General features: G+C 43.7%; 1 protein-coding gene across 1 annotated transcript in view; it reads right to left on the bottom strand.

The window, feature by feature from the left end:
• trps1 (trichorhinophalangeal syndrome I) overlaps nucleotides 1–13,453 on the bottom strand; it is a 104,030-nt gene that overhangs the window by 85,478 nt on the left and 5,099 nt on the right. The window lies entirely within an intron of this gene.

The raw sequence follows: 13,453 nt of genomic DNA, 5'->3' as shown, positions 1-13,453 counted from the left end.
TAAAACCTTAAAAAACAGCATTTTCTTAGATTTCTACTAAATCTAGGCCCCCGAAAATAGGTGAAAATGTTAAATGTGTGCCTTCTTAAACGCATTGCGCTCGGTGTATCAACACGAAGCAACTGTGCCCGACACATCGCCAACGCGTTGGTGAGCTTCACGGTCGGCTGGAATAGTTTGGAAGAAGCTTTCGGGCCAGAGTTGCCGTTTAACTGGTGTCTACAAAAAAAAAAAAAAAAAAAAAAGCAGCTCCAGCCTGCAGCAGCAGCAGCCGGTGGCAACAGAACCCAGTGTTTCCAACTTCTCTACAAGTTAGTATTCGCACAATTTCACTGCTGATCGCTGCGAGGATCAGAACAAGGCGGTTATAGATGAGTAATATCCAGAGATTTCCATATCATATTTCCAGTGGCTGCAACCGTTGACAATTATGTTCCCATTTTTTCTGTTATCCTACCATTAAAAGTTAGACTCTTCGGTTCTCAGTTCCCCCTTTTGTTGCCTCAACCACAAAAATTACCCCACCCCTCCCTCCCTCCCTCTCTCTCTCTCTCTGCCACCCCTTCTTCTTCTTCTTCTTCTTCTTTCCATCCATCCGGCCTCTGCCTCTTACCACAAATCTAAATCCGAGTGCGTATTTATCCTCAGCCAGCTTCCTTGGGACAGGGACGCACATGTAGGTGTGTGTATTCAGAAGCACAATTTTACAGTCTCCTGTTTGAAGTTTACGCATGACGCGCAGCAGGATTACCTGCTCGGTGCTTCACCTGTGGGCCCGACCACATCCACATGCAGGTCGAACTCTATTTGGAGTACAGACAGAAGAGGAACACACTGGGACCGGAGCGCGTCGTTTTGAGACAAAAAAAGAAAAAGAAAATGGATATCTGCTTTTTCAAAGAGACAAAAAGGATCGCAGGCATAAGAAGGAGAGCACATTATGAGTCATTACTGAAATTATGAGTCATTTCACGAGGTTCTCACATAAGAAAAAAAAGAGTCGTGCCATCAGAGATAAAAACATGTTTTTGAGAACAGAGAAATAAACATCTTTCAGGTGGATATTTGGAGCAAAACCGTCCCACGTCCCCAGGTAACCTTAGAAGCAAAATGAGCCAGCCCAACGTCACGTCTACGAGGAATAAAAAGCAAAACTACAGACGCAAAAAGATCGGACCATTTTTCCAGGCTGTAATATCCCGATTGAGAAGTTGCGCGTACAAGCGTCCCGCTGTTTCAAGACTAACCACAGAATAGTAATATAAGCTATTAGAGCAGGGAGAGAGAGAGCGAGAGAATGTTTTCTTAAAACAGTGAAACGAAAGCAGAAAGACGAAAAGCCGAGAACAACTTACTCATTAGCAGCACTCACAACAAGAAAAGAAAAGGGAGAGAAGAGTTTTCTTCATCTGAAAAAGTGAGTGGAACTAAATATTTCTGACTCAGTCCAACTCCTGCTTACTCATTCCCTCAATCACCATCTTTCAGTCTCTCTCTTTTTATTTCTGTTTTTTTCCCCTTTATTTCTCCACAATGACTTATCGCGTGTTTTTTCTCCTTCTCTCACTAATGTAACTCCCATTTTCACATCTCACGTCCCTCAGCTTTAAACCTTCTGTCTCGCGTCTCCTCCCTCTCTGTCTTTCCCATCAATCCATCACTGAGCTCTCTGTCATTTTCAAATACTTCTTCCGTCTGTTTTTCCAACTGTCATTGTGGGTGAGATCCCCCCCCCCCCCCCCCCCCTCCCCCACGTCCCCCCCCCACCACCACCACAGCCACCACCCCCTGCGCTCAGACCCCCCTCCGTGAGTGTGTGTGGTCCGGTCCGACTATAGACCGTTACATTGTCCCAGACAGGTTGGACTGCGCCACTGGCCTGCAGACGAGGGGGGAGGAGGAGAGCGAGGGAGGTGGAGAGCGGGGGTTCCTAGGGAATGTTTGTTTTTCTGTTTCCAATTTGGTCCAGCCCGAGGAACTCCACACTCCGCTCTGTCTCAAACACACCATTCATGACGGCCTGACGTACATGATTACACACAAACACCCACTCAGTTACTCTCAGCGCGCTCCCAAGCGCACACGCACATGCGCATGCACGTCCCCACACACGCCAAGCAGCCTCGCTGCCTCCTGAACACACATAAACATACATGTATATACATGTGCGCAAGCAACGCCGCACACACACGGCCCTCTAATTGATTCTAAATAATCTAAACCATGCAACAAGAGCCCTTTAATCTTCCTTTGTTCTCGTCTTTTATTGTGTTCTGATTTGCTATTGCTAATGCCATTCCAAATGACATGGCGGTCAAACTAATTATGCTTGTTTCTCCTTCCTTTTTTTTCCTCTCCGTCCTCAGGAAAATGATTGTCTTTGAAAGGCCTTTTTGATGTGTCTCGCTGCATTTTCAGATGTTATGTAGAAAGAGTTAAGGTCCATGTTCCACCACTTAAGAGCACAGAGGGTACATTGTTTCAAACTCAACTAAACTGTTCCATCTGAGTTGGATCATTTTGGCAGTTTTATTGCATGGATTTTTTTTTTTTTTTAAATGTATTTACGGGTTTATTCATAAAGGGCGAGCGAATATAAAAACGGGTACAGAAGCACGGGATGAACTGTACGTGTGTTTATAGCCAGAACCTCATCTCAGCGCAGGTCCCTTAATGGGCATCGATGGATGAAGCTGTCATTATGTTGTACAGTCAACCTACAAGTGGACAGACAGACAGACAGACAGACAGACAGGTGTAATGTTCTGCTCATTCTTTTAATTAAGAATTTTGTTCCAAATTAGAACAATCTGACTCCATTTGGCTCCATTTGGATAGAGAGAAAACCAATAGAGAGAAAACCAATGGTGAAAATGTTTTTTTTTTTCCTTTTCTGTTGCTTTCATTCCTAAAACAGCTAGAAAACGGATCCGTGTAATGTTGTTTACTTTTAAAACCGTGGAGACGTTGTTCATTGGCTTTGACTGCTTTTCATGTTTGAAATGTCAAGTGCAGGATAGCTGAAGTGAAGTTGCAACCCAACTTTGTTTACTCTGGAAACACAAGCAGAAAAGCTAATGGAGCGCTCCTTTTGCTGTCAACTCGTCACGACTGCAACGTGGATTAAACATTAAGCTGATGGGACGTTAAAAGGCAGGCAAACGCAACCGGAAAAGGACGTTCCGCATTCCCGATTTAAACAGAATTTGAAATCCCGAGAAGCACTGAAATGCTAAAAGGATGAGGTTGGAATTTAAATCACTGCTTAAAAAATTAAAACTATCAGCCCTTTCATATCAGATACAACACACATTTTTATCCTTTTAAGACCAAATGTGATGCTGAGGAAACTGTAAAACTAGGTTTCCTGATTGTGGACGATATCCTGATGATTCCTGTTAGGATCCCACTGGCATTGGATCCTGGCTGGTCTAAATGCCTGGAGTGTCATTCGTGATGAGAGCCACAGCTGTTATCCGCTGGGCTGAAAGCTCCTTGAGATAACTTCAAAATAACAATGAATGCATTTCCCACAATGCACGTCACCACCCTTGTTTGTTTTTTTGGCAAATTGCGAAGTCTTTCATCGAGATCTAAAGGCAGATGGAGAATTACCCAAACATTAAAACCCTTTCCTAAAGGGATAGAATTAGGGATAGGGATAGAGTTAAACTATAAGATAAACTGCCGCATTACCTTCGGGGTGCTCCAGTCGAGAGCTTTTGGGCCCGATCGCCAATTACTGATCGCAGGTAGCAATATCAGCATTGGCATCAGTATATAAGTATTCAACTAACTGATGAGAAGCTGCGATGACTTGACAGCAGCTGATTTACCATGAGGCCACATATTCATCAAAACACCTGCCTGTTGAACAGACTGTTCCTGGTTATCGGGAAGAGCTCGGAGCTAAATGACAACAACATATCAAGGTAAAGTGAATCAACGATGCCACGCCTCGCGGTTTGGTGGAGTCTGCCTGCCGCTTGCGGCGCTGACACTATCGGGTGAGAGCGAGGGTTTTTTTTTTTTTGGTCGGTTTACATTATTTAGTTGATAAATAATGCGAGAGTGGGTCTGTGTTGGAGTTTTGTGTCTGAGAAAGAAAGAACTGACCTAGATATGAAGCGTCAATAGCTAAAAATATCAAAGTTACCTGCCTTCACTCCAGTTCGGAGTACTCACACTGCCCTCCCACAGGCTTAGCTTGAGATACTGCAGCTCTCCTCACCACTTAGGACAAAAACAAATAAATGAATAAATAAAGAAGAAAACACCGTCTGATCAGGCTTGTTAGTGGCCATTGATCGAATCATTAAGGATGAATATCAGCTGATAACTACTGGTGCCTGATGGAGCAGAGCCCCCTTACCTTACCTGGCTAATAAAAAGAATATTCTACCTAATAAACAGCCAGACCTTCTGGACTCGTCCTGTCTTATATCCAAGATGCCACTTTAAGCCAGGGAGTTAAAACCCTACTCAAGGAATTATCTGTTTCTGACAGAGTGACGGTAACAGTAAAACACTATGGTTTTTAACACCCAGCTAGAAAATATACGTCAGAGAAACGGACCCAGCCGTGAGCAGCTGATGCTTACTTCTTTGTGGATTTATTTAAACTAAATCACAGTTTAAATAAAGGTTCAGTGCAAACAAAAACAACAACTCCGGTCGTGAAACATGAGCTCACAACAATGTGAGGTTTACTTTTAGAGGAAACTGATATTTAGAGATTTCTCTCCTTTTCTTTTTTGCAAGCAACTTGAAATCCAGACAATTCTGAAATGCATTTTTCAGATTTTCTGATGAAATAAGCAACGAAAACATTTAGCAGATTTATTATTCATCAACCCGACTACATCTAATAGCACTCATCTAATCAAGCACACGCTTACATGAGCCAAGGGAACGCACAACCGCAACTTTACTATCTGTGTTAACATCTACCGTTCAGACTCACGTTGTCTGCACTGATCGAGTTTGCTGGTAAGCTGCTTCACCTGCTATCTGTGCACCAGCTTAAAGCACAGAATCCACTTTATCAGATGTGTTACGACACGATAACAAAGTGCTTCTTTATGCTTGTGAAAATCACTAAGTGAGCTTGATCAACCAGCTCTTTCAGCCGCTTAGGTGAAGGTTGAGGGAGTGGCCCGTCTCCTAAGCGCTGTGAGCAACGCCCAGAGCTTTCCAGTTGGGGCTCAGACACAATGCCGCCCACCTGTCATCCCAAAACGTTGGGAATACTATTTACAATACCAGAAATGAGTCGTTTTCAATCACAACAACTAAAAAAACAACAGATACGTCAATCTGAGATTTATAGTTAGTGAACTATAAAGGGGCGGTTCTGACACTACTGGCCAAACACTGCCAGACCTCAAGAAACAGGTGTGAAGAAAAGAAAAACCTTAGTAATTACTGGTATACGCCTGCTGGAGCTAGTGAAGGAGACAAACTTACCAGCCACAGAAAGGGAGCACTCGCATTTGCCCAGTGAGTGGTGTTAATGTCTCGCCTTTATGTACAATTGTAGCAGGGAACCATGAGCTGCATAAATCAACACGGGACTGTTGATTCTGACCTCGCTCTCCACAGCTAAGACTCTCATACATCAAAAATAATGGAGAACAAACTCTGCTTCAGTGGTGGTTGTAGGCGTAATGGAAGGAACTAGTAGCTGCATAAATCAACATGTTGATTGTTGACTCTCGCCTGGCCATCTTTCCCCCCCAAAAATACGGAAAACAAACTGCACTCCTGCCAGAAAAACACACACACGCAAACATCTCACCAGTCCGCTCAAATGTGCCAGACATATCTGATGATTTTAAAACACACACACGCACACCCCTGCATGTGTGTGTGTGTGTGTGTGTCACGGTTGGGTTTCTCTCTGTCTGGGTAAGCTCAAACATTACGTCAGTCGCACACACTGAGCCACGCACTCACTGCGACACACTTGCCACTCGACACAACTTTTTTTTCTCACGCGCACACACACACACACACACACACACACGCACAATTTCCACTCCTGGAGGATCGGACGTTTCCTGCAAGCGCCCGGCCCCGACGGGAAAAACGTCTGGACAAACTTAAGATGCACACGCACTCACACAAGCACACACAGCGGAACATTTTCAAGCCACAATGTTGACATTATACTCCTTTCCAGAGCCCTTCTATCTGCACGCTGTCCAAGTGAAGCAGCGTGTCCCAGTTGAGGACTATCGGGAATCAACACAGAGATTTTTCGGGCCCTCGAGATGTCCGTGTAGGGCTGGGCTCCGTATAAAACTGGACCCAAATCAAAATTCAAAGCCAAACAGGATCATACTATCACGGTGACTCACTCTAAGGTCTCTAATGAAGCGTTTTCATAAACGGACACTCGGAGTAAGAAGCATTGACTTCTCAAGAATTCTTGAGGAAAGTTACAAAAAGTGACCTGGCGTCTGTGAGCCAAAGTGCCGTTCGTTTTCCAAAAGTGTTGCGAGATCGTGTTACAGATGATGATGCACCGATCACTTGCAAAAAGGGAGAAAAACTAACTCAGAAATGCCCTGGAGCCGTATCATTCCTCGCACAGACGAGACTACAGGACAGTTTCCAAAAAAAAAAAAAGAAGACAATAAGAGAAAAAAAGGTCAGATTTTCTCACAGTTTCCCACTATATTAAACATTCAGACACGCATCAATCAGCTACGACCTGTGACCGCTCAGATTTACATGAGAGCCCACAGCAACACGCTTTTTTTCCGAGAATTCAAACTTTCCAAATCAAATGTTAAAATGAGGCCTTTTTTTTTTTTAACCACAGTCAGGTAGACATGGAACATAGCTGCAACCTGTGAACCTATGCAATGTGCCCAAACAGCACAGTCATTTCAGGCAGAGAAGGTCCGATAACCAGGTGCACTTTAGAAAGTTCCTTCAATCTGAATTCTTCTTGTTTTTGTCGCACAAATCTCGTAAACTGTGCGCACATTTCCATTTGCAGTTCTTAGAAACAAACGTGAATCTGTTCACAGGAAATGGAAAGTGATCTGAAATGTGTTGGTCAGAACCTAAACAAGTCAGCTCGTACGAAGCAGGCAGGTACGGCAGAGAGGTCAGAGTTTACAGGACCATCGCACGGGATGGCGCTAAACTGCAATTATTCAGCAGTTTTGCACTGAAACAGCAGAGCCGCAGTCGTTCGTTCCACTTTTTCCACCACCAGTCCCGGCTCATCTCCTCAGATCTGAGCTCGGCCGGGCCGAAGAAGGCTCCGGCTGAGCACACTTTTGGAGAGACTGTCCTGAAAAATCTCTCCCGGGAGCTTCCTTCGACTTCTCCCAAAACAAGACAGCTGGGACAACAGCGCTGACATTTTTAAATGGGATGGGACTCTAATGTGGACGCTTAAAAGAGAGAATTTGCAAGAGAATGAGGGAGGCAGAAAGAGATTGCTACAGCCAGATGAAATCAGTATCTAAAAAAAAAAAGGAAGAAGACAACTTGAGTGTGAAGCACTAAAAAGCCCAAAAGCCATGTTGCAGAACAAACGCCATGCCCCCCACTGTGCTATTCCACCCACAGAAACACACACACACACACAAGTGCCCTCTCACACATAGGCCTGAGGTAAATTTAACTGTCAGCCGTAAAGTTTTCAACCATAGCAAGTGATCTTTGGCCCCTTTTTCTCGCCCCAGTTTTCCTCCTCATGTTCATGCAAATGAGTCTGTCCTTCTGTTGTCTATCCCTCCTTCCTTCCACGTCTTTTCTTACCCCATTTCCAGTCTCTTCTTCTTGATGTCAGGCATCCTTATGTCAATTATAGTCTCTTTTGTTTCACTTAATGTGTTTCCTTTTTCTTCCTCCCTCCGCCAATCAGTCTATCATTTTCTCCATTCCTCACAGCCCAGCTCTAACCAGGAATGCCCCTTTATCCTAGTTTTCTTATCTCCCACTTCCTACCTTCCAAGAAATGAAAAACTACCCTTTCCTCTCGCCTCTATCAGTCCACTCTGGCGTGATCCCCACCCCCCGATTACCCCAACAAACCCACACACACTTCCAACTGTGGGCCTCCGACACCCACCTCTTCTTCTCCCTCCACAAAGGTCTGAAAGACCCCCAGATGTGTGCCCCCTTAATTTCCATTTCAAAAAACCACCTCCCTCCCTCCATCATCCATCTATGCGTGCAAGCACTTTTTCACACAGAGGAGACTTCAAAAACACACTGTTCCAACGCTTATCAGAGAGACTTTTTCAGTGTTCAGACAAAGGAAAAAGAAAGAAGAAGTTGGCCATTACAAATATCACTTATCAGAGCCTCTAACTGTTAAACACAGTCTGCTTTTAATGATATGACAAGACTTCCTCTTTTACAGATACTCATAGAAAAAAAAATCATGCTGACCATCAAGATTATTTTTACTCAGAAGAAGAAATTTGCTGATGAAAACAAATCTTTTATCTCAGTGAATCTCCGGTCTCACAATGATGGTTCCAAACCAAACTGTGAGTTCTGAGGAGATGAGCACCTGCTGACTTTAACGCTCCCTCTCAAAATAGTTTCATATTCACATGAATCATGCTAATAATTGTCACGCTGTGATGTCTGTGTGTTCTTGAAAGCGCACTTTGTGGGCGCACGTTTTCAACTTACTGGAACACCTGAACTGGAGAAAAACGTGTGGTGTTTGACATCTGCTTTGTAACACTGACATACTTTGATTATACAGCTAATACGAGCCGATTTCCCCTTGATGCATCGTCTGCCACCACAAGGAACACAGCAAACCTGACTTATCGTTCAAGAACAAACTAATTCTTGCCCTCCGACTCTGTGCAAATCTGTGGAAACTTCCTCAGCAAAGGTTTAACGGCCCTGTTCAGTTTTACACCTGCAACGCTAAAACCCAAGTGGAGCAAGTCGAGTCGCCATTAACAGGAAACCCAGTACTGAGAGATACTGGCACTGAAAAGATGCAGCTTTATATCACATATAAAGCCATATATCAGACTTTTTAAAACATTAAATGATGAGGGGATTAAGCTAAGATGATCTGACTGCTTGTTTACTTTCTAATGAAAAGTAGCCAAGCGTAGCTGTAGAATCATTTGATGCAAGACTGAAATGTTTCGACATTATCGAATAAATACCTAATAAAATGATGAAATTAGATCGACATTAGATGATAACAGTGTCGTAAAAATTGATGTTAAGCTGCAGTTTTGTCACCGTGGAAACATTGTTAGCATCGCGACTTTCTTGGAGAGTATGTCACACGTTCATGAACAACATAAGAAGTCCACCGTCAGAATAACAATAGCACGGACCAAGTAACACAACTGCAGGTTCAACAATTGATGACACATTTTTGTTATCAGTTCCTCCAACGATGACTTCCTCGGTGAATGACTCGTCTCTAAAGCCAGAAAAGCTGAGCTGCGAACCAAACTTTTTAGATTTCACTGAGTAGAAAATATGCATCAGAGGCCTGTTTTCATTACCTGACGTGGAGCAAATGAAACCGCCTGCAAACCGAGAAGAAAAAGCAAAACTGCACAAGCAAAACCCATCGGTCCAAGTACGAGACAAAAATGACGAGCGGTCCCGAAGATTTCTCTTCTCCAGTTGACCGTGACATGTTTATCCCGTCACGTTCGCGCTTACCGCTCTGTGTGAAGCAGCCGATGATTCATGCGATTAGTCAGGTGAGTGAAATGTTTGCTACGTCAGGACCTGCCTGTGGAGAGGTGTTCCCAGCTCTACTTAACAGCTTCAACTTAAGCTCGGGAATAAAAAAAGACCTTCCCATTGTGGAAAAAAACAAAGATGCAACAATGACTGCAGGCGTGCGTCTCGTTTCCCCCCCCAAACCTCCGAGGTGGTGTCCTCAGATGTTTTATTCTGTCTGAACAACAACAGTCTGAACAAAAGCGCAAAGAAACTCAGACATGAGAAAGGTAGAAATGATGAATAATGTTCTTGTTGTTTGACAAACTAATTAGTCGCTGCAGCTAAAGAAGACACGGCATTATCTATTTTCAAAATATGAGGGACAATAAATACCGGCTTCAGATAATAACATAGCAGCTCTGGTTAGAAAAATCATGGGAATATATATATATATATATATATATATATATATATATATTCTTTCTATGTAACCAAAACAGCCCGAATAACACAGAATTCAAAGCAAACTCACAGCTCATCGCATTGAGTACTCTTTACTGTTGTAAGAGAAGATGAGTCCCTGCTTTTTTTTTTAGACTTTCTGTGGTTTGGAGTGAAACCCTGAAGGGCAACAGCTCAAACCGTCTCCAGGGCTTCCAGTGCCCAAAAGCTGCCCCTGCTGGATTATTTTACAGTGTAAAAAACAACAAAACGTAAACTTTAAAACGTTCATTAAAAGGCTCAGCGTCCTCCTGCGAAGGGCAGGTGAGAGAGCTGGCTTTGCCAGTGCAGGGCTGTCTGACAAGCTCCTGCAGATTTGGGAAGAAATGTCAAGCCAGACCAGAGGGTGTCACAGCTCCTCTGGGCTTTCTTCCTCTGCCTAACAGAGCAGCCAACCAGGGCTACACGAATAAAAAAAAAAAACACAACATGCCCAGCTTGCTATTCCCAAACTACATTCCTAATTCCGTCCTTAATCTCCCTTTTTACTCGTTTTCTGCAGTTGACGACCAGAAGCAGACACAAAACACAAATAAGTAAATATCACAACAGGAGAGACAAGTGTGGCTGCTTGCTTTAATGATAATGTCAGTGGCCTAAATGTGTTTTAATTTGACGGGACGCCATAAAAAAAGTCTGCCTCTTATAACACACACACACGCACGCACGCACACACAGAGGAAACCACACACTGACAGACGCACGGACTGAGGACAAAGACTACTTTGAAAAGTTACTCAGCCACCAGATGTTTTAGCCTGATCCCAGACTACAATACTAATGGGGCTGTCGGTACATTTGCGTTTGTGTGTGTGAGCACAGAGCAGCGGTTGAAAAAGCAGCAAAAAACGACTCGAGTGTATCAGCAGCTCTAGCAATGACAAGGCTAGCTCTACACTTTTAATAATGAAACAAACTGCTCCATATTTCACTCTGCAGCACACGCAAACACACGCAAAAAAAACCTGATTGACATATCAAAAATGCTCATTTCTACGGTTGACAGACTTAAGACTGTGGACACGTGTGCGTGCGTGGATAACTAAGAGCATTTCACACATATAAACACGCCCATCCGTGAACTAAAGTAGCATTAGCCAGTATTAACGCCGTGCCACTGCAAGGCCTGCACAGGATGAAAAATGCACAGGTGGCAACAGAAAAGTGTGCCACGTCGACCATTGTGAGCGATACGATTGAGACCGAGAAGGAGCACAACAGCAAACAAACCTTGGTGTGCATTTACACTTGAAACTAAAGGTGAATGCAATCTTTGAGCGGGCAAATGTGCCGTTTTTGACAGTGATTCCAGTACGATCGGGCGCGCATAACGGTGGCCGCATCGCAGTGAAAATGAAAGAGAGAGAGAGATTTAGAGATAAAGACACAACAAGAAAAAGGCCCTTGAAAAAGTGAAGCAGCTAAAGGAGGGGAACACATCAGAAAAGAAATATGCCAGCGTGTACGCCCGTGCAGGTCTTTGATCTGACTGTTGACCCAGCAGACAGTTAACCTTCAGTACAGGAATAAACTATAAGTGAGTCAACTCAATCACAAGCCAGCAGCACATTACACAGATTTGACCTCAATGAGAGGAGATAAGTGCCAATAGACTGGTAGAATAACTAATAGGCACCTATCAACAAGGCTGCACTGGCTGCAGATAAGTGCTGACAAATACTGCACGCTAAGCATGAGATGATAGGCACAGATAAGCAGCCGGAGCGGATACCGTATCAATTAAATATACAGAGCTGCAGAGGGCTGAAATCACCTGTGAGCACCACGAAAACTCTGGTGCAGCTAAAGTGGAAGCTGCTCTGTTCTGCTGCAGACATATTTGCTGGTTAAAAAATGTAACGCTCAGACCATAAGAAAGTGGGACAAACTACTGCAAAACGACGGCTGGATGAGTTAATGCGTTAATATCCAAATCTAAGGACAAGTCCCCGGCGTAAGGATCAAGGATCACCGAGCAGATTCCCTGAGTATAAAAAAAAAGAAAAGAAAAAAAAGTTGAGAAAAAGTCTCGCCGAATTAGGCACGCAGTATTCGAGGAAAATGAGCTCTCCCCGTGTGCAAAGTTGCACAGCCGCTTTCAGCCTTAACACGAGGAAGCTTACAGCATAAATCAAATTCACATTCATGCCACTGTCACATTTTCCGTAGTTCATTTTCCCCGTCTGCCTGCTGGGTGTTTGTGTGTTACAATTACATGTGGGGCTTTGCTCATGAGTGCACGGAAGAAACCAGAGGAGAAGGACGCTCCCGAAAACACGAGTTCACATCAGTTTTGGTCCTCATCACACACCGGATGACGGATTAGTGCGCCAGAGAAGTACAAATCGTTTTCAAGTCCATATTACAGTTAAATATGCGCTTTCATGGTCATTATCGACAACTGTCAAAGTTCTTATGAGTGGTTATTCTGAGTTGAGTGGGTTTTTTTGTTTTATTTTAAATACTAATCACACACCCACGAGCTTCTGTTGTCACAGTTGCAAGTATGATTGGTTCATTTCACTGAGAGCCATAAAAAAATGAAAAGAACATCAGAAGTGGATCTCAAACTGAAGCATGCCATCACCGTAAAAGTTTAGCATTTTTAATGCCATCTTTGAATATGAAACAATTCGGGTTTCACCGACTAGACCCACAAGAAAAAAAAGACTAATTCAAATAAAAAAGCCGTGAATCCCAGTTATTTCTAACTGTAACTGACAACCGATTACAGGAAATCTACTAGATTTCTTTCCAGATGACACCTTTTTTTTTTCTTTTTTAAATATAAATATGCAAAAAATATAATCAGTCCATCCTGCAACACCTGTAGCTACTCTCAAGGGGAAAAAGGTGGGAGTTTAAACACCTTAAGTCACATTAAGTCAAACTGTCCAACACCTGGACGGCACCGCAGATACTTCGGCAGTGCAGTCAAATGAGAATTCAGTTTCAATTACGTCTTGTTTTATATCATCGAGCACGCGGCGAATCCGTCACGCCGCTCTCACACAAGGTCAAAACGCATCTGAACGGTGATTGATAGCTGAACGTCTGGGTGTACGGGAAGCATTGCAGTAACTCACATGCTGCTGAGTCAAACCAGCCAGTGCTCACGACTCAGAGCACATCACACAGCAAACCCAGCAGGTTTCATTTTACTAGCTGCCTATCAACCCCCGGAGCTGCAAAGGCTGCAAACGGCCTCCTAATTATTCCTGATACTGTAAAACTCGGTAATACGCGTCTGCGACGAGCGTTACCTGCTTTC

This window comes from Leuresthes tenuis, unplaced genomic scaffold (assembly GCF_036924035.1).
Source record: "Leuresthes tenuis unplaced genomic scaffold, fLeuTen1.0.hap1 SCAF_18, whole genome shotgun sequence".
Lineage (NCBI taxonomy): Eukaryota > Metazoa > Chordata > Actinopteri > Atheriniformes > Atherinopsidae > Leuresthes > Leuresthes tenuis.
Note: the sequence above shows the minus strand (reverse complement) of the source record. Positions and strands in the feature narration are given on the sequence as shown.